The sequence below is a fragment of the Diabrotica undecimpunctata genome, chromosome 10 (genome assembly GCF_040954645.1).
Source record: "Diabrotica undecimpunctata isolate CICGRU chromosome 10, icDiaUnde3, whole genome shotgun sequence".
NCBI classification, from domain to species: domain Eukaryota; kingdom Metazoa; phylum Arthropoda; class Insecta; order Coleoptera; family Chrysomelidae; genus Diabrotica; species Diabrotica undecimpunctata.
This window is the reverse complement of record NC_092812.1, coordinates 48,375,981-48,397,543: the sequence shown is the minus strand read 5'-3', so window position 1 is coordinate 48,397,543 and position 21,563 is coordinate 48,375,981. Positions and strand designations below refer to the sequence as shown.

The 21,563-nt window shown below is 34.7% G+C and overlaps 1 long non-coding RNA gene across 2 annotated transcripts; it reads left to right on the top strand.

Annotated features, from left to right (window-relative positions):
• Positions 1-558: 558 nt before the first annotated feature.
• LOC140452379 (uncharacterized) lies at positions 559-16,642 on the top strand. 2 transcript variants are annotated; one of them, XR_011952181.1, is made up of 7 exons: positions 559-986; positions 3,658-3,856; positions 3,972-4,070; positions 5,768-5,897; positions 6,482-6,605; positions 8,963-9,095; positions 16,503-16,642. It is a non-coding gene; the product is annotated as an uncharacterized lncRNA (long non-coding RNA). The 2 variants fall into 2 exon arrangements; XR_011952180.1 differs by lacking the exon at positions 3,972-4,070.
• Positions 16,643-21,563: the final 4,921 nt, after the last annotated feature.

The following is a 21,563-nucleotide window of genomic DNA, read 5'->3' as shown; positions in this document are numbered from 1 at the left end:
ATTATTTATCTTTGATCTGAATTTGACAGGTTTGTCATAAGTACATAACGTATGCTTTGTTAATACGTTAACAGGTGGCGTTAGGAGCAAACTTAATAATTTATTGAAGTTATTTAAAATATAAAAAGAAAACAAATAATAAAATTATTTGATTGAATTTTAAATATATTAATTGAATCGTTATTAGTACACATACCTGTTATATTGTTTTGAAAGATGTATAAATTTTGTTGCTTTTAAAACACGTATTTTTACACAATTTAATATTAAAAGTCATTGATATTTGATTATTTTTGCTTTCGTTTGTTACAATTAAGACATTGCGTATTTTTGTTGGATTTTTAGTTAATTTCAAATTTGCATTTCTACCAACTAAGTTTAATTCGGGTCATTACGGAATATAATGTTGGACGATCCTCCATAGACGGGGGTAATTTTAATTAAAATTTTACTTCCAAATTGTACCAATTTGTATAAAAAGCGCGACGATTGCTTCAGAGCCGCAACCGCAATGCAAAGTCAAACGTCAAACAAACTTCAAACATGGCGTCGGGATGTTATGATCACAATATTATGAATTATGATAGTTTGTTCATGTTGTTGATAGTGATAGTTGAATAGTTGATTCTCATTATGTGGATGGATAATGCAGACAACTTCTGCATCTCGAAAGGCAGATATAGTAGTTGACTTAATAGATTTTGATGAATCCATGATAAAAGTTCAATTACTTGATGTAGTGCGCAAACATAAGACTTCATACATCAGATTTGCAGTAGACTAAATCATCTTTTCTGTGGACTAGATGGCACTTAAGCATGGCATCACCATATTAAGAATTGCACCGCATCATTGTGAATTTAATCCTATAGAGCTGATATGGGCACATACATAAAATGAGGTATCTCAAAAGAACATAACGATTTTGATGGTGAATGGTTGCCTCGTGTTCGAAGAAATTGCTGGATTTATCCTACATAATACAAGTAAGGGCCTTACTAATATTTTCTTTGTGATCCTATTCCTTTACATATTACCTAATCTTTTATATAGTCAAACCAACATCTAAACCTTTTGATTAGATTTAAATCTAACATTCGCCATTATGTAGGACGATATTCCTCCTGACCCGCCACCAGATCCGGATCCTAACATAAGTAAAAATATGTACAAAATAATGCAATAGAAAAAGTAAACATTAAAGAAAGAAGTTTATATTCTGAATCAGATTTGGTGTCTTTTGAGCTCTTTGTTCAGGGTAAAAATAGTAATGTGGGTAACTATCATATCAAAGAATATAGACGCTTATAGAAGAGCAGTTCAAATGGGCGATTTGGTTACGGTACTTACGGTTTAAGAGGGTGGCTGCCAAATTTCGATGCCATTGATTTGCAAACTTTTTTTTTGTTGTCTTTTTTTTGTTTTTTCACAATAAAATCTTTATTGTCAATTTAAATTTTTAATTTTAAAACTTAAAAATGTATGATATTTACAATATTCAAAGTATTTATTTTTTTAATTGTATAACTTTGAATTAAAAATTGGTTTGTTCCAACACAACGAAAAACCGTCACATAACTTTTTATTATACTGTTTTTCTGCCCAGAAATTAACGAAACATTTTTAAAAAATTTCAATTTAAAAAAAAAGTATTCAATGAAACTTTTTACTAAATTATGAAATTTTCCATTTCGCCAAAACTTCCAAACTTCCATTTCATCCATAATTTTTCAATAACAACAAAAAGCATTCCTGATTTATTTTTGAAATAACAAAATAAACTTTAACAGTACATTTTAATGAATAGTACCTATATGTGAAAGTTTTTACGCTGTATGAGTACTATTTAATCTTGTTTTAAAATAACAACTAGTAGTATCTAAAACATAATTTTCACAATGAATGAATATTGGTGAAATTATTACAATATAGTCTTAAACTGATTTATACTTAAGATTTGTACATATTTCAATTAAAACTTTGAATCATAATAATTTTTCTATAAAGATTAATTTATTAAAAGGTAAAATAATATTATTTTCTTTAAAAAATTTTATAAAACGCAAAAATTTAATCCTATTCTGCGACCACGCGGCATCTACATATAAAAATATCTAAAGTTGCATTTATTGCCCCACTCTTTCATATTTTAGAAGCAGTGGTAGAGCCACAGCTGACATGACCGCTCCTTAGTGGTACCACGTGCGTTCCACTCGTCCCACTTTTCTTTATCTATATCCCACTTTTTGCTAACTTTCAAAAATAACAGTGAACAATTCTTCTATAAGCGTCTATATTCTTTGATCATATCCTAAGTATTGCTAAGACTATCAATTTAAAACTGAAAGAGATTGCTAAGTTTGATAGAAAGGGAAAAAATAGAGTTGGGGTAGTAGTGTTCTAGGACAGACAATCTGCCAATTCATTTATCCTTAGGAAGGACTGGGAAGAATTAGGATATGAGGTTTTCATTCACACTCATCTTATTTCTTGTAAAGGTATTGTCAGGGAGTTTTAAATATTTGTCAGAAGAGGAAATTAAACTTTTTCAGGAAGGAATATCCCCAAAGAAATTGAAATTTATCGTCTGTCTATGAGAGTGATCCCCTTTGTTAGTTCAGTTCACCAATGTCATAACTGTCTTTTATATGGGCATTATTTTTCTCAATGTAAGGGAAAAACAGCTGTGCTAAATGTGGTGCAAATCATGATTCTCCCTCGTTTGTAGGGTGCAGTAGGTTTTGCATGTTCAAATTCAAATTCATTGCAAATTTTTAACGACCCCTTTAGCACCTATCATCCGAGTTATCAAGTTTACTGCCCTTGTTTGTGATCTGGGATGGGGTGTTTTTTCTACTTATTTTTTCATCTTTTCCAAACAAGTAAGATACTTGTTAGGGACTTTCTTCTATGTCCTCATCTTTAACTTCATTCTCAGAATCAAAACCTCTTTATTATGTTCATCTTCACTGAGACAGTTTAACTATAGCCACTGTAGTTGTTCTTGCTCTTTTTCATGTGATGCCCTCTATAACTCTATATGATTAGTCAATAAAAACAATTTTCAGAATACTATTTTTACCTTTTTTGAAATACAAAGAAATACACCAAATATTTCGATATGTTTATCTGTTAAATTGCTATGTAATTGTTACTTACTTTGACGACTGTTGCTTTGCAATATGCTACTAAAAACAAACCAACACACTTTTGTAGGTAATCATCATCAAATCTCGGTTAACTTGCATGTCCACCTTCCATCCTTCATCTTTGCCACTTGGCCAGCCCATTTTCATTTCAATCTGCAAGCTCTCTCCACTAAATCTGTAACTCTGCTCTGGTTCTTTTTCTTAGGTCTTACCTAATATGATACAATAAACACAGTCGAGACATGGTCAAGGAATACAGAGCGCAGCCGTTGGATTGAATGAGAAAAATTGAAATAAATTTGAAAACCATTTCACTGCTGATTGTGAGTCTGCGACCAGTCACGGAAGGTTAAATAGTTGACTTATATATGACCTATATATAAATAGTAAATTTATACTAGTTCAGTGCACTCTTACTGTATTGTAGAATGGCTATGTTAACCTGAAAATAGTGATCAAATTTATGTATTAATTAAGTTATTAATTAAATTTTTGCCTTTCATTTTAGGAACCATTCTTTGGAAGCTATATTTAAAATACAGTTCTAACATATGAAAAATGAACTCCTACAAACGAGAGTCTTTTAAAATTCCTTCGGAAACATGTTCCCAGCAATTTTATGATGGATTATGAGGAATTCTCTAGGTGATTTAAGGAACCAAGCAGAAACCAACTAGACTTATGTCATCCTCAATAGTTATACAAAGGTAAGGTTTAGATCTTTTTAACGAAAGTCTTTTATTTTTTACCACCGCTACTGATATAAAAGTGCGTATAATAAAATTTTGATTTGATCATATATAGTGTTGTTAATGTTTACAGATTTAAATGTCTTCGACATCTTCGTTTATTAATATTGACAACAGTGAAGTTATAGAAGTTGAATCAAGTTTGAGTGAACGTAGTGAAGAGATATATCAGGTATGTCTGGCACAAGCGATTTTGAAATTCATGTTTTGCACCAATATCAATTTTCAAATCAAAATAATGTAGGGGAGGATAATATTAAACTACATAAATGTAATCCAATCCTATCCAAGTAATTGGAGATGTTACATAGATAGTGAAAATAGTAGAAAAGATCAAAGGATAATATTACAAAAACTTACAGATAAAACATTTCAAACATCTGACGAGTTTCTTGCCGATTTAAGCTATGCAGTAGAAAGAGTCACAACTTTTCAGCCAAAGACGACAGATATTCAGGATATTTTTTGCAATTTGGACAGCGAAAAACACTTAGATTTGATAGTTGGTCATGAGTGTACGGAGCAACGTGCCGTATTATATAGATTAAGTATAGGAATAGTCAAAATATATGTAGAAGTAATTTATTTCCATTCAGATAGACATATTCATTGTCATCTTTGTAAATATGATTGCATGTTGTATAGCAAATGTTCATTAATTTTAAATTATAATCTTAATATGAGTATTCCTTATTGTATTATTGATCCAAATTATCAATTAATTGATACTGTAATAGAAGAGGTAGTACCAGAAATGGTATTTTAACTGAAGTCTATGAGGTGATATTAGTTTAATCGGATCTTCTGTTGAAATGAAAAATTTTAATATATTCTCTAAAATTATATTTTTGTAGTTTTTTAAAGAATACAATTATCCTTGACAATATGAATTTCCAAGAAGAAACAGCTCAATCGCCAATCCCCAATCACCAACAAAACTCACTTCTGTTGTTCTATTTCAAGAATTTATGTGGCCCAGCTTGCGATTAATGATGACCACATTGGAAATTTTTCTTCCTCAACTTGCACAAAAAGCGGTAAAGGAGAGGAATTTGGACACGAAGAGATTTTTTTTACCCTGATGAATCTTGGAAGAACTGGCTAAGCATAATCAAAGTATATATCCAGAAATCGACAATTACTTATGCCGAATTCGAGAGATGACTATCTTGGAAAATGTCTGAAAAAAAAATATAATGGCGGTTTATTCATCTACGCCTTCCACACAGACCATGCCCACGTCATCCACGATTGTATCTGTGACTGTTGTGTCAGATTTAACTGGTTACCCTACAAAAGACACTCGAAATTTTCATAAGCAAATCGTTTTCAACGGAAAGTACTACTACAATCTCACAAAGTATCTGTGTCAATCACCCCGATCAATATTACATCTTGAAATGGGAGGGAGAAACTGGAGAGAAACACCTCGTGAAATTGGAGTTGTACCGTGCGAAAGATATCGACAAATCTCAGAATCGTGCGGTCCCATTGCATGGTTTAGTAAAGCAAACAAACGAGATGGCAATGGAACGAATCGGAGACTTGCAAAACGTTCGAAAAGAGGTCAGGAAGAGGAGCTCCTGGTTTGGCTCCACCAGTACCCGACAAGTCCCTTACTAGGTATTGTCGGTAGTAATGTCTGGCTTAATTCATCTTGGAAATTTTATTTGTCGGAGATACTTGACTGAAATCTGTCTTTAATGTTTTTAACCATTCTTTTTTATTGATAAGTCAGTAGTAGATTTATATAATTATATGCAAACTAATACTCCTCTTTATGCAGCTTTTAAATATATATTTAATGATATGTATTATAGTATAGATGAAAGTGTAGATGTATTAAATTATTATATTATCAATTTTTAGATAATACTTAGTCTATACATATAAAATGCCAAAAAATATAAAAATCCACCAAAATGTGTGTGTTCAGAAGACAAACATTGAAGATACAGTTACGAGTGAGTTAGAAAAATTGTTGACGAGTTAATCAAAAGTAAGTAATCTATTCATAACTAATTGATTGAGCTGCAATTGTTGGTGTATTGAAAATTACCTTTTTCATTTACTATTGGATGTTTTCATTACGTTTGAATATTTACAATTGTGGTTCAATCTCATATAAACATAATACTAAATTCTATGTGGTCTATTATTTAAATAATTCTTTGTTAAGTGTATCTCTATTTAATATTTTATTTGAGAATAAGCTAATTTTTGGCATATTCCCAATTAAAACAATAAATCGATATGATAACGTATTAGTTTGTAGAATTAAAATGGTTATTCTTTTGATTTATGCGTTTTATTCACTTTGTAACGATTTTTATTATAGTATGCAAACCCTTCTAAGAAAAGATTATGGTAAGTGAATAAAGTACATAAATAAGAAGAATTATTGTTTTAATTTTGCAAATTTATACTTTGTCGTATCAATTTACTATTTTAATTGAAAATAAGTCACACAATTGACTTATTTTGCACACTATAGTAGCACCGAAAACAGTTTAAGAACAATCCAGTATTTTTTTCCAATGAATTTATTTAAATAAATTATTCTAATATATTCCTTTTTTTTAGGTTAATTTAACATTGGATTTAACTATGATGACAAAAAAATTAAAAGTGTATAATACGGAAATAAACAGTATGGAGCAGAAAGAAAAAAATAGAGGAAGAAGCGAATCGCATCCACAATATTTATGTTAGTAAAACATTTTGTCTTTTAATTAAACAAAATACTTAGAAAGAAAATGAAGAGTCATCTAAAACTTCTAAATCTTATCCTACCAATTCTCAGTATTTTTCTCGTAGCATATAATTATTTTGGCTATTATATAAATTTCGTTCTCTGTCAGACTTAAACCGCTTAAACGATGCTACACGCCTTAGAGGGTCTCGACATTCTCAAGCTTTCTGCGCCATTGTTTGTGCTCTGTCCCTTGCATGGATTTTCCAGTTGGCAACACCAATCTTCTCAGCATATTGTGTTACACCATCTCTCCACCTTAACTTTGGTCTATCCCATGGTGTTGTTAAAATCTTATCATGTCAATTCTGGGGTCAGTGCTACATGTCTACCCACTACAAACAGTTTCTCTTGATTAATGCTGGATATTACTAATTAAAATATCAATGAGCAGATAAAAATATAATGCATGCAACAGTTAGTAAGGCCCTTTTACTGTAATAATCTCTAAGAGAATTCTGAACCAAATTATTTAACTTCTGATTATCAAAGTTTAATTATCTGATTATCAAATATCCACGACTAAGAAAAGGCATATTGTCATTTATTTTCAATTGTTGAGCATACCTATTTGTTTCTGTAATTATTCAATTTTTAACTTCTTAGTCAAAAAACAAGAGGAAGAAATCAATTTTATCTACCTTCAATTAAGCTGTGCCTCGATGATGAATGTATATCCTTTATTATTACTTTTATGTCTGTTTTAGACCTAAATTACAATTCATCATTCTCATCATCTCTTTAATAAGTAACAATGTATGCAATTTCAAATACAACCAAGTGAAGTGATGGTTGCCTACTCCACAGTATTTATAAAACTATAAGGATGGAATAATATCAAGATAAACTAATTTCGCTCACTATATAGTTTTCTTTCAGGTAGATCAACTTCGACAAATCTTTTACTTTTCACGCAATACATATCTGATGCTTTGGAAAGGAGACTACAGGTGGATGCTATTTATACAGATTTCTCCAAAGCATTTGACACTGTGAATCATAAATTGTTGTGTAACAAGCTTAAAACTATTGGATTTACAGGCAATCTGTATAACTGGTTATGTAGTTACCTAACTAGCAGAATACAACTTGTTAAAATTAAACACTTTCAATCTAGTGAGATCTCCGTAACATCTGGTGTTCCACAAGGAAGCCACTTAGGGCCTTTCCTTTTTAATATATTTGTTAATGACATTAAATCTCAAATCAACTCTAAATTTTTGCTATTTGCTGATGATTTAAAAATCTATAGAATTGTCGAAGACGTCTCAGATTGTGAAAAACTCCAAATTGATATTAACAAAATTATGGCATGGTGCAATTGGAACCAAATGAGCATTAATGTTGGAAAATGTCACTTTATTAGTTTCTGTAGAAGAATTAACAACCTCTCTTATAATTACAAATTAGCTGAAGAACCACTGAAGGCTGTCTCAACTGTAAGAGATCTAGGTGTTCAATTAGATTCCAAACTAAATTTTGGCGCTCATTTTGATTATGTGAATAACCAGGCATTTAAAATGTTAGGCTTCATTATTAGAACCTCTAGATGTTTGCATAACATGAATTCCATCAGACTGATTTACATTTCCCTAGTAAGATCTGTTCTTGAGTATTGCTCAGTCGTTTGGTCACCCACTTATGAAGTCCATATAGCCAAGCTTGAAAAAGTCCAAAATAAATTCATTAGGTACTTAAGTTTTAAATTACACAAACCTTTAAGCGACCATTCCTACTCAGAAATTAGAAATACATTAAACCTTCCTAGGCTATCTTCCAGACGGATGTATGCTGATGTTTTGTTTCTTCATAAACTACTGAATTCAAAAATTAATTGCAATGATCTACTGTCTCTAATCGACTTTAATGTTCCCTCTAGAGTTACTAGAACATCTCATAATTTTGCAATTAAATTTCATCGCTCTAATTTTGGTAGGCATTCTCCACTGAGTAGAATCATTCTAAATGGAAATAGAATAGACTTTGATTTGTTGCTGTGCGCTTCGGAAAATGTCTGTAGAATGTGTTTAAAAAAAATTTTGTAATTTTATGTGATTTGTATTTGCTATGTGCTTTATATAGTTTTAATATTCGTTTTTTTTTTCTATATGGCTGCATCGCCAATTATTTTCATACATATTTGCTATATCTTTGTAATTATTGTATCACTAGATAATACTTGTAATACTTTGTGTATATATTGAATTGGGTGGTATCCCGTTAATAAATAAATAAATAAATATATTATTTATAAAATATTTATTTTCAAGCAGATATCTGCGATACATGTATTATAGTCATTTTTTTTATAGCACTGAAAGAAAATATGAGGCAACTACTGCGGGCGGATAAAGAATTCAACTAAACAAGAGTGACAACAGTAACGTCTCTATGAGAAGATGAAGAGGACTGTTTTAAAAAGCAGGAGAACAACCTATTACTTATGTTAGTATAATATTTTGATTTTGTTCCATAAATTGCTATATGTAAACCATTTTACCTCAAAAAGATATTTTCTATGAAGACTATAGCGCATATGTGGCTATTAACTCATTATTTTATTTTTTTCGTTGCAGATATATATATATTAGATTAAGAGAGGTGGCCTTTCGGCCTATTCCACTGCGACCTTTTCAGATCTATTGTGGTCCTCTAGTCCTAGATAACATTCTCTAGCCTGACCCTTTTTATAAAGTCTAGTAGCTTCGAGACTGTATCTTCCATGTAGGTATTTGCCGGTGGATTTTCTTCTCCTAATGCAAAGAACCGCACATTTGCCAGACTGTCACACTGACATAAAATGTGCTCTGCTGTTTCTTCTTCGAGGTGACAGAATCTGCACAGGTCATCATCTGATAATCCCATCAGCTTCAAGTGCCTATTCAGCTTACAGTGCCCTGTTAGAAGACCTACTATGACCTTGACTGTTTTCCTGTCTTTGCTTATTAGGTCTGCCGTAAATTTTGGCGAATGTTCTGTAATGAACTGTTTCGCCTGTCTTTGTCCTGGTGAATTCCTCCACCATTCCAGAGATTTGCGAGCTACCCACTTCCTTGTAGCCGTTCTTGTTACTGATTTAGCAACTCCGCAGAAGGGTTCCGGTCCAATGAATGGCAATGATGAGCCTTGTTTGGCCATTTCATCTGCTTTTTCATTGCCCTTATGACCCTCGTGCCCCGGTGCCCAGGCTACCGTAACCTTGCTACGGTCTCCTAGTTTATTTAGGGCACACACGCAATCCCATACTAGCTTAGAATTGACCTCTACGGAATTGAGTGCCTTAAGCGCTGCCTGACTATCTGTGAAGATAGCAACTGAACAGAACGTTCTTTCCTGCCTTTCTATTTCTTCCACGCCACATGGATTGCAGTTATTTCCGCCTGGAAAACTGTCACATCCTTAGATAGACTTACCGGGAAATCTATCCCTTGATTTGTCCCTATTATGCCGGCTCCCACACCCTCCGATGTTTTTGAGCCATCCGTGTACCAGGTAGCAGCAGCTTGTATGGGTACACCTTTATTCCAGTCTTCCCTGCCTGGTATCTTAATTGTGAACTTATTGTTAAAGCTATATCTCGTAACTGTTGCATCGATAGGTTTCCCCATCACAATATCGGCTTTTAGCTCCTCGATTAGCTTTCTGTTGTCAGTACCATGCATCTGGCTTATATGTCGCTGACTATGGATTAATCTGTGCATCACGGATCTGGCTTCGCCCTGTATAAAGATATGAAGTGGTGGTAGATTCAACAGGACTTCCAGCGATGCAGTAGGAGTTGTTTTTAAGGCCCCCGTAATACACAGGCATGCTAGCCTTTGTGTATTACCTAGCAGCCTTATTGCTCCCCCTTGCTGCGTCTTTGTCCACCACGTCACCGAGCCATAGGTTATCATGGGTCTAATAACCCTTGTATATAGCCATAGAGTCATTTTGGGGTTAAGTCCCCAATTCTTACCGCACATTCTTCTACATCTGCCCAAGGACATAGTAGCTTTCTGTGTGGTTTTTAGAATGTGAGTATTCCATGTAAGCCTATGATCAAAATATACCCCAAGGTATTTTGTTTCTTTGGCAAATGAAATCTCTGTTCTTCCTAGCACCGGTGGTTTTAGGCCTTGTAGTGCTGTTTTTTTGGTGAAGTTGACAATTTGTGTTTTCTGAGCATTGACTATCAGTCTCTCTTGTTTACACCAGTCGTCAACTATATTTAGGGCTGCTTGCATTCTCTCAGAAACTACCTGAGCAAACCTGCCCCTGACAACGATTGCTATATCGTCAGCATATCCTAGACAATAAAAGCCTTCTGTGGACAGATTTCTGAGGAGATCATCTACCAAGGTTGCCCAAAGTAGAGGGGACAGAACTCCTCCTTGTGGACAGCCTCTGCCTACTTTTGCTTTGATGGTTGCTTTACCCAGAGTGGACATTACTGTCCTATTCTCCAGGGATGCCCTTATCCATCTGCATATTACCGCAGGTGCACCTCGTCTACTCATAGCCCCTATCAAAGAGCTGGTGGTAACATTATTAAATGCCCCTTCTATATCTAAAAAAGCGGCCATTGCTATCTCTTTGTCTTCCATTGACTTTGAGATAAGCCTATTTAGATCATCCAACGCGGAGTCCGTAGATTTACCAGGTTGGTATGCATATTGACGATTGCTTAGAGGATTATCTTTTAGCACTTCGTCTCTGATGATGATTTACCAGGTTGGTATGCATATTGACGATTGCTTAGAGGATTATCTTTTAGCACTTCGTCTCTGATGTACCGTTTTATTAAAAAATGATTATCCTTTATCGTTTATAAATAAGGAATTTTCAACAATAGATCGAATAGAACAAAACAACTTAGAACGAGATCCTACAACATATACAAGGGATAATACGAGGAAAATAACAATACCATATATAAAAGGACTATCGGAAAAGCTTAAAAGGATAGGAAATAAATTCAACATTTCAACAACATTCAAAACAACAAACACATTGAGATCTATTTTGTCCAAAACCAAACCTAACAATGAACAAGAAAGGACAAAGAATTGCATTTATAAAATACCTTGTGAATGCGATCAGTTTTATTTAGGTGAAACATCAAGGCCATTAAATGTTAGAATAAGTGAACATCAATCCTATATTAAAAATAGAGAATTTGATAGATCTCAAATATGTAAACATGCATGGGATAATGAACATAGGGTTCAATGGAATGATTCAAATGTAGTCCTAAAAGAAACGGATGGTAAAAAGAGAAAAATCAAAGAAGCGGCTCTAATTATGCTAAATGAGACCAATTGTGTCGCGAATTCCTCGGCAGAATGTAGTAGGATCTGGTTACCCATATTGAAAGAGGGAAGTTATTAAAAAGAAAATACCAGTATTGGTAAGTCAGTAACATATAGAGAATACATCATTTATATTTTTTAAATAACAAACATATAAAATCGGAATTTGGTATTTATTGAAGGTAAAATAAATGCAAGATCAAATACTTACCATGTCGGGATAGTATTATGAGGTTTTTTTCCTGGTTTTTCCCTCATAATTTACTATGGAATCACTAACAGGAGAATTTTACTGTCATCATGGCATGTATTTGTCTTTTTAAAGACGAATTACATGTTATGATCTTTTCTGACGGATATTCTCAAGTTAAAGTTGATTTCATGTAATCGAATGAACTATCTTATAAGTAAAGTCGTCCCAGGAACGCAACTCAACAATATTGGCAATATCAATTTAAAAGTCGTCTACTTTAAAATGTATAATGTATGTCTGAATTGTCAATATAGATGAGTCAGATAAAATTAAATTAATAGAAGAATTTTTCACTAAGTAACAAAAACAAAATTTGTTTAATTTACTAATGTTTGTATTTTGAGAACGATTTCCGAAGTGGAAATTGAAACGTCAATAAACGTATTTTAACCTTTAATTGTGGCTTATTCCCAGTTAAATAGTAATTAATTTAAAATGCCACAAGAAAATAGCTTCAGAACAATATTTTAATTTCTTATTCGAAAAATTAATTAATTTCAATTAAAATGTGCCTCGATGATGAATGTCTATTCTTTATTATTACTTTTATGTCTGTTTTAGACTTAAATTACAATTTTTCATTCTCATCCCTTTAATTAATAACAGTGTAAGCAATTACAAATACAATCAAGTGAAGTGATGGTTGCCTACTCCACAGTACGTATAAAACTATAAGGATGGAATATATTATGTCATTGGATAGAATGATATCGGAGGCAATTACAAATACAATCAAGTGAAGTGATGGTTGCCTACTCCACAGTATGTATAAAACTGTATAAGGATGGAATAATATCAAGATTTTAAATGAACTGCTTTGAAAATAATAAAAAATAGAAATTTAGTTGATTTGGAATCAAGATAAACTAAATTTGCTCACTATATTCTTTATAAAACATTTTTTTTAAGCAGATATCTGTGATACATGTCGCGACCTGATGTAATGCCATAACTACTGCGGCCGGATGTAATGGATGGATTCCGGTAGGAATACTGCTCCTACACCGTTTTGCAGATTTGACATCTGTATAAATGTACACTTTCCCCGTAAGTATCGAGTTCCTTTAAAAATGACTGTCGGATTACATTGGCTGATGTCTTTGATTTGTGATATTGGAGTAGTTCGTATTGATTTCGGGAATCATGATTTCTCTTTACACAATGCTTGGTGGCAGAAGTATGTGGAGTTATAGCAGACAGGATTTCACAAAAGTTGGCAAGAAAAAGGAAGAATAAACGATGGTTTACAAGGGAGTGGATTCATCAAAAATCACTAATTTAATTAAAGACATCTTCATGTACCCTGAATATTTTAAAAAATTTCTTAGAGTGTCGAAACACTGTTTTCAATATTAATTGGAACTTGTTAGTCCCAGAATTAATCTATTATCGGCCAAACTGAAATTGCAAATAACACTTTAGGTATTTAGCTACTGGAGACTCTTAAAAGTTTAAAATATTTATTTAGAGTCCCCAAATCATCCATAAGTAAATGACCAATGAAAACCATGCTTTTGTTTTAAGTGGGCATACAAATTGAAGGTATTTCCTGATGTTTTTAAACTTTGGAGCAAAGATTACAGCAATATTGCTCTTTAGAAGTTTATTAAAATTCAACCAAACATTGCTTTTGGGTGGTGCCATTTTTCTTTCGAATTTTACTAACCGAAAAACAATATTTACACTGCCCAAATAATTTTTTTTTTTCGTCTGTATAGAGGGGGGGTCTGGAATCTTTAAAAGACATCTCAGTCCAGGACGCCGCCTGACTGACCATAGTGCAGGATTCGTTCTTCGTACTCCCGACGATAGTTCCTGAGGTACTTTAAAATGTCCTCTCGCCGCCGAGTCTACGCCAAACGCTAAACCAGATCCTCCTCTGTCATCCAGCGATCCGGAAGCAGAATGGCCGCTGTAAGGCCGGCATTACTTCCGAAACACTACCTTTATTCATTCATTCTCCATTCATACACATCCACACTTCATTCATCATCAAGGAGGCTCCTTGTCTCGTTCCACGTAGTGCGTAGAAGACCCTTATCGCTCCTAGTACGGCATCATTCCCAGACGGACATTTCCTCCTTCCCCACAGTCTGACTCAAGCCTATCTAACTCATACAGTGTGATCCAGCTGTGTTTCTTCTTTTTTCTTGATCACTGCACGGATATAGCTGTGTATTTTAGTCCAACCTGATTTATTTTCAATCATTCCCTCAATCATTTCTCTCACTATAACAAAATTCACACCTGTCTCTCTCTCCATTCTGTTCCTTTCCACTATCCATCTGCTGCAATCTAACATCATATGTGTTACAGTGTCCTAGTATCCACAGTATAGGCATTCATCTGTGTCGGCCTTTCCGAACCTAGAGAGGTAGGTACTACAACATCCGTGTCCTGTGAGCACCTGCGTCAAGAAATAATCCAGTTGCCTGTGGTCACAGTCCACCCAATCTCTTATGTTCGGGATCAGCATTTTCGTCCATTGTGCCATATCCTCCGTGTTGTTCCATTCTTCTTGCCATCTCCCAATTGACGTTTCCCTTTCCTGTCTTCTCCCGGCCACAGTAAGGTTTGGTCCTCTTCTCCCATAGAGCTCTTTTCTTTCCACCGCCAACACATGCAACGGAACAAATCCAGTGATTGCCCACAAGGCTGACGCAAACACAGTTCTGTAGGCGTATGCCGCTCGCAACAGACTTGTTTTGTCTACTTGTGTCATGAGCCTCCCTATAGACCGTTATCTCTAACGACTCGCACTAGTCTGGTGCCGCGTAGAGGACGATCGACTGTACAACACCGTGTAAGATCCTCCTCCTTTTGGATTTGGGTCCCCCAATTTTGGGCATCACCCTCCCCAACGCAGCCGCACTATTCGCAGCCTTCCGGACCACTTCCCGCACGTGCTCCCCCCATTTTCCATTCAGGTGCAATGTCACTCCTAGGTACTTTACTTGTTTCTTGGTTGTTAGACATGCTCCCGCACATTGCAATTCAACACTTTGCCTGTTCCTTGTCCCCTTCAGAATGATGGCTTCGGTTTTCTCTGCCGCAAGTTTCAGTCCGTGCAGCGTCATCCATTTCTTTACGATGCGGCCTGCGTTCCGAACCCGGTATTTGAGATCTGGCTCATCCCGGGCCACTACCAGTACAGCGAGTTTATCCGCGAATGCGAAGGGGGTTGTACCCTCTCCGTATTCACAGCGCATAACCCCGTCATATGCCAGGTTTCATAGCGTCGGGCCCAAGACAGATCCCTGGGGTACCCCTGCCGTCACGTCCACGATCGTGCCCTTTTCCACCATAATCTTTCTCTCGGACAGATACTCTGCCACCACATTCATCAGGTAACCAGGACATTCTCCCTCCTCCATTGCCTTTATTACCTCGTTCCACTGCAGCGTATTGAATGCATTCTTAACATCAAACAACAGCAGGGCCGCCCAGCGATGTTCATCCCCTCTGTTGCGCAATGCTTCTAGTAGACTCATGATTGCATCAATCGTGCTTTTCCCTTTACAAAAACCAAATTGACTCCGAGATAAACCACCTGACCTTTCAATCATGTCTATGCGTACTCGCAGCATCTTTTCATGCAGCTTACTGATGCGTGGAAGAAGACAGATGGGGCGATACTTTTCCCTAGCCTTGGGGAGCAGTATTAACCTCGATGTCCTCCAAGGCTCAGGAAAGGTTTGTGCTTCCAGTAGTGCATTCATGTGTTCCACTGCCCAAATGCCTAATAATAAACGAAATAAAGGTAGGAAAAGAAACTCAATATTTATTATAAACACACATCAAACGACATTATTTGAAGTGGATACTGACTTCAACCTTGCACTACTCACGACTGACTACGTGATCCAAAAATTAAACAAGTTTGATATTCTCGCGTTCTCACTATCATAATTATTTCGAATCGTGGGGGGAATTTAATGTTCGTATTTCTCGAGTGTACTTGTTGACTGATTAAGCCCCACGTTCGTGATTCCCTACCCATGTCAACGCGGCTGAACAACGCTCTTTATACGACTCAAATTCACTCCCATTTATATTGAAATGTTCAATAATCCAACAAAAGGCTGCATGTTTTTTTTTGTTAACTTTCTTTGTAGCAGACTCCGGCCTCGTCGACAAATTACTGTGTATTTACTCTACGGTCCATTTTGTATATACTTTTTATGTTATTACTATATTCTATCGCTGTCTATTCTGTCATTCGGTTAAGCGGTATTAACACCGAGCATTAGCAATAACAGCATTCATTACTAAATAGAAAATTAATTTCTAATTTTTTTTTATTTGCAGATGATGAAGTAGTCAACGATACAAGATATCTCCACCCTCTACCACAAATTGGATATTTTAAATAGAAATTTCTTTATAACATATACATCTATTGTTAGACATAAAATTGTGATTTCCTAATAAATGTGTAAAATAACAAATCGTATTATTTTCCCTAAAGTTTGACGTACCTATAAGAAATCGATTTAAATGAAATTGTAAGACAAAAGAATCTTTTTGTTTTAGATTTATGTATAACAAAATTACTTTGAAATTCGATCAATTGGGAGGATTTAGATTTTAGTTTCTGTTTGGAAAAGATAAGACTCTTGTTGAGATCTATGACATGAATGTGAGACGAAAAAGACCTACCCCAAACAGAGAGTACTCGAAACATAAATATTAGTAAATGTCAAACTAATTGAAAAGTTTAAAAATCTAAGATGGTGGATACATAAGCCCTTGGGCTCAAAACAAAGTCAAATGTAGAATAGAGATCAGAAACGCATTTCTAAAAATAAAATAATTTTTCACCGACCGAGATCTTGATCTAAGTAGGATATCGCGTGATAAAATACTGTATACATAGTATCCGACTACATGGCATGGAAGCCTGGACGTTGACAATTAGCTCGTCACGACGCCTGGAAAACTTTGAGATGTGAATACTTCGCCCCATTCTAAAAATGCCATGTAACGTTAGAAAATAAAGTTTTAATTCTTACGAAAATTTAATACAAATGACATGGCTGCGTAATATCAAGTAATGGAGTCCTAGATCTCTCCAAACCCCAATAAGAAAAGCCTAAATAAAAAATTAATTTGATTCTATTTGATCAAATTCTATTAATTAATTTAACTAAGCGAAACTGTTTTTCTTAATAAATTTAATATACCATATTCACATTGTCTAATTTAATTAAGAAGCATTTATAAATATGCAAATTAAAAAACAGTCTCAAATCACTTCAAGCAACATTTCGAAATTTCAAGATTTAGTATTAGGATAACAGAGACGCATAGAGATCGTTCAATTATAGGTCCCTCTACTACTTCAGTCACCCTACCCTAGACTTTGTATGAAAATCAAACCTCATTCATCGTTCGTTCAAGCAAAATATCGAAATTTCAAGATTTAGTATTAGGATAACAGAAACGCATGAAGATCGTTCCAATTATAGGTCACTCTACTACGTCACTCACCCTACACCGCCCACCGTATACGCCCACCAAAATGGTGAGGACAAAGTTGTAAATAACATTTTAAAGAATATTTAAAACTGGAAGTCTTTTATGTAAAATATTAGTATTTAATAATCACTAAACTATGATTATAACATTATAAATATATTTAAAGCAGGTTATTTATACTTGATTTAAAAATTAAACAAATTTTAATATTAACTGCTAGTGTCACCTGTCATCTAAGGTTCAAAGTTTTACTGAAAGTATTGGGATACTGTAGTTTATAGTTAGATATATAAATAAGAAGTTTAGATTTTTCCTTATCATAATTCGACATGTTAGTCGTTTTCAATATTATTTTTAAACATTTGATTTAGTTATATGATAATTAATTTAATATCAAACGATAATCATACTAAATGATGCTTAATTATTAATTTCCCATCACAGTTTTGCCGATCTGACAAAATATTTGTAGTTTGAAACCAAAACTGTGTATTATAATTTTTTTCACAATCAGAAGTGATAAAAGGCTAGTATAATAAATACTACTGGTGTATTTTTGTCTATTTATATATTGTTTAAATAAATCACTACTGCCTGGAATTAATTTGTAAACAAAGTTTAATGCAAGCCGTGCTGTTAGCAGTAAACAATGTTTACTTGGCAACATTGCAGAAGAAATATACACCAAAAACTTTGATAATATGTTAGTAGGTGGCGTTAGTAGTAAACAAGATCATTTATTAAATTATTTTAATATAACATATTATGTTAATTGTTTAAGTTATATATCCCACAGTAGCATTATTATTATACTAAATAATTTTATATAAAACACTTCTATTGAAAATTGAAATAGTTATGGTCCTGTACTAGTATAGTAAACGCCCACTCAAGACTGAAGCTTGGTACCAAAAGCACACCGAACGATCTCTTTGTATTTCTGTTGTCCTAATAATAAATCGAGTAAACAGTCTACATATTACACTTTAAATATGTTAGGACTGAATGTTATTTATAAATCCAAAACGGAAGGAAAAACGTAGTGTGTACACTGGACAAAACGTATATTTTGTCGTACGTTTTATATGACCCACAAAACGTACAATAAGACGTAGTGTGAAAACGGGCCTTAACATAAATTGTCCTATCTCACATATGCTAAGAAAAATTGTCCGTTTTAACTTTATAAATGAAGTTAGGACTAGGTAGCATTTTATACTGAACGACATCAGTTAGGACAATTTTGCGTAGTATGACAAAAGCATGTTGGTAACATAACTAATTAATTATAAAAGGTATTTGTTAAGGCCCGTTTTCACACTACGTCTTATTGTACGTTTTGTGCCACGTTTTATTGTATAGGATTTGTCCTATCCAACAAAACGTACAATAAGACGTAGCGTGAAAACCGGCCTTTAGTAAACATTGCTTCTTAGTCAGTTAGGACAAACCATTATGTATATAAGGCACTTAAGACGCTTATAGGACAATTTCATTTTGTACATACTTAGATAGTTTACGCATATCATGAGCCAATAAAGTCATTTTACCAAATTTTCCGCTCGGAGCCAGATAGACGGAGAGAGAATCTGAATCTGACTAACAGCTTTTACCAGCATTCATCTTGGACGTACCTTAACACATTTATCATCGCCGGTCGCTTCAAGCGTTGTCTCTGAGATAACCGTTCATTCTACACCATATGGTAAGAAATCATCATCCAATCGGTATCCCTAATTCTTGATATTGTTATGTTCTGATCTAACCGGTACGTTACTCAGGTTTTGTTGTAGTTTCTAATATCCCATACTCGCCTGTCCCGTTAGAATTATATGTAAAGGAGGGAAATCCAGTAGAGTCCACTTGATATAATAAAAGAATGTATCATGTAGTCTTCATAGCTTAGTGTGGTGCCACTCATATAACCCTTTTTATTCCGAGGCAAGCTAGTCTTTGCACTTTGCTTAGTTTGAGGATGGCACTTTTAGCCACAATGCGTGTGCATAATTATTGGTTTTACCCACCATCCAATGGTTTCCTATATATTTCCATATAATCCTAATACACACGTAATAAGTAAAATAAAAAATAAAAAATACAAAAATCTTCCCAGCTCCAAACCTCAAATATTAAGAAATTTCAAGATTTGGTATTAGGATAACAGAAACACATGAAGATCGTTCAATTCTAGGTTGCTCTGCTATGTCATTCTCCCTATCCTAAGAGTTTGTATACGCCCACCAAAATGATGACAAAGATAGTGTCCGATCATCAGCGAGACTGGGACCAATATCTTCCGTTCTTCACAATTGCCTACAGATCTGCTGTTAACGAATCAACAAGCCAGACACCAGCCAGAGTCCTATTCGGACGCGAAATGCGACTACCTTGTGATCTAGAGTTTGGGTATCGACCTGGAGAAGATGTAGCAGGTGAAGATTATGTGATCGAATTACTAAGAAGAATGGATGATGTACATGCGTTGGTCCGTTCCCACCTTCAGATCGCTAGCGACCGAATACAGAAACGGTCCGATACACAAGCCGAAAAGGGTTGCTTTAAGAAGAACGACAAAGTCTGGCTCTATAATCCCAAAAAGCGAAAGGGTTGTTCTCCCAAATTGCAGCCAGTTTTGGGAAGGTCCATACCTCATCATGGAGAAGATCAACGATGTCATCTACCGAATAAGCAAGATTCCGAGGGGAAAGCCGATGATAGTACACCATAACCGGCTGGCGTCTTTCGAAGGTGACCACGACGTAGATGAAGAAGTGGAAGTAAACCAAGTCCAAGATGTGTCTGACCTCACGTTCGAGGAATTCATGGGTGCCTATGGAGGTACCGGTAAAGCAAGACATGGTGTTACCACTGAAGAAAAGCATGATCTACTCGCGCTTTCCGATGACTACTTGCTGGCCCTTACCATCCCGGCCAGTATCAAAGACGCACCAGGGTTGGCATCCGTATTTCGAAGGAAGTTCGGTCGAGTTGCAGAACTTCAATGCCAAGTGCCAGCTCCCGGGAAAGCCTTGAAACTCCAAGAAGCATCAAGTTACCTTTTCTATCTGGTAACAAAAGACACTGTCCGTGACCAACCTACCTACCGATATGTATGGGAAGCCTTACTTAAATTGAGGGAGCACGTACTAGAGTACGACGTGCAAAAGTTAGCCATGCCAAAGTTAGAGTGCCGCCAATTAGATTGGAGGGTTATCCGAAGTATGGTGGAGGATATCTTTAAAGACACCGAAGTCCAGGTGTTAGTCTGTTGCAATCCGCATAGTTACTGGTGCCGAGAGAAAACCGTCCCCTGTCATTTTTATAGAACTGGAAGTTGTAAAAGAGGGTCCAGTTGCCGATACCAGCATACCGTTCCAGTTCCAGTCCCGACAAAGTTCCAGGAGGAACCATCTTTTAAGAGAGGGGCAATGTTACGATAGATAATGACGTGTTGTATGACTCAAAAATGTAAACATGTTTTTCTAATAAGTATTTTTTTAGTAGACAATATCCAAGGGACCCCTAAGCTAAAACCAGTTTCAGCCTCGACCGACTTCTAGTAAATTCGCCGAAAGACTAGTCCTTGAGTGAAGTTCTCGTCTATTCGATGGAATCCCGTTCTAATGGAGAAGGTCATCGATCCTTCTAGATAATGGCATTATATATATATATATATATATATATATATATAAATGGGAAATTTTATTTAGAGGAACAGTTAGTTAGTTTTTGAAGATCGCGCTGCGTTTTAAAATGTAACGCACGTATTATAATAAATTATTAGTGTAAGATAAATTAGTAATAAATAATTTAATAAATTTGTAAGTGTTATAAATAGAACCTTTAATAAATAAATAAAAACAATAAATTAGAATTAATAAAAACTTAACA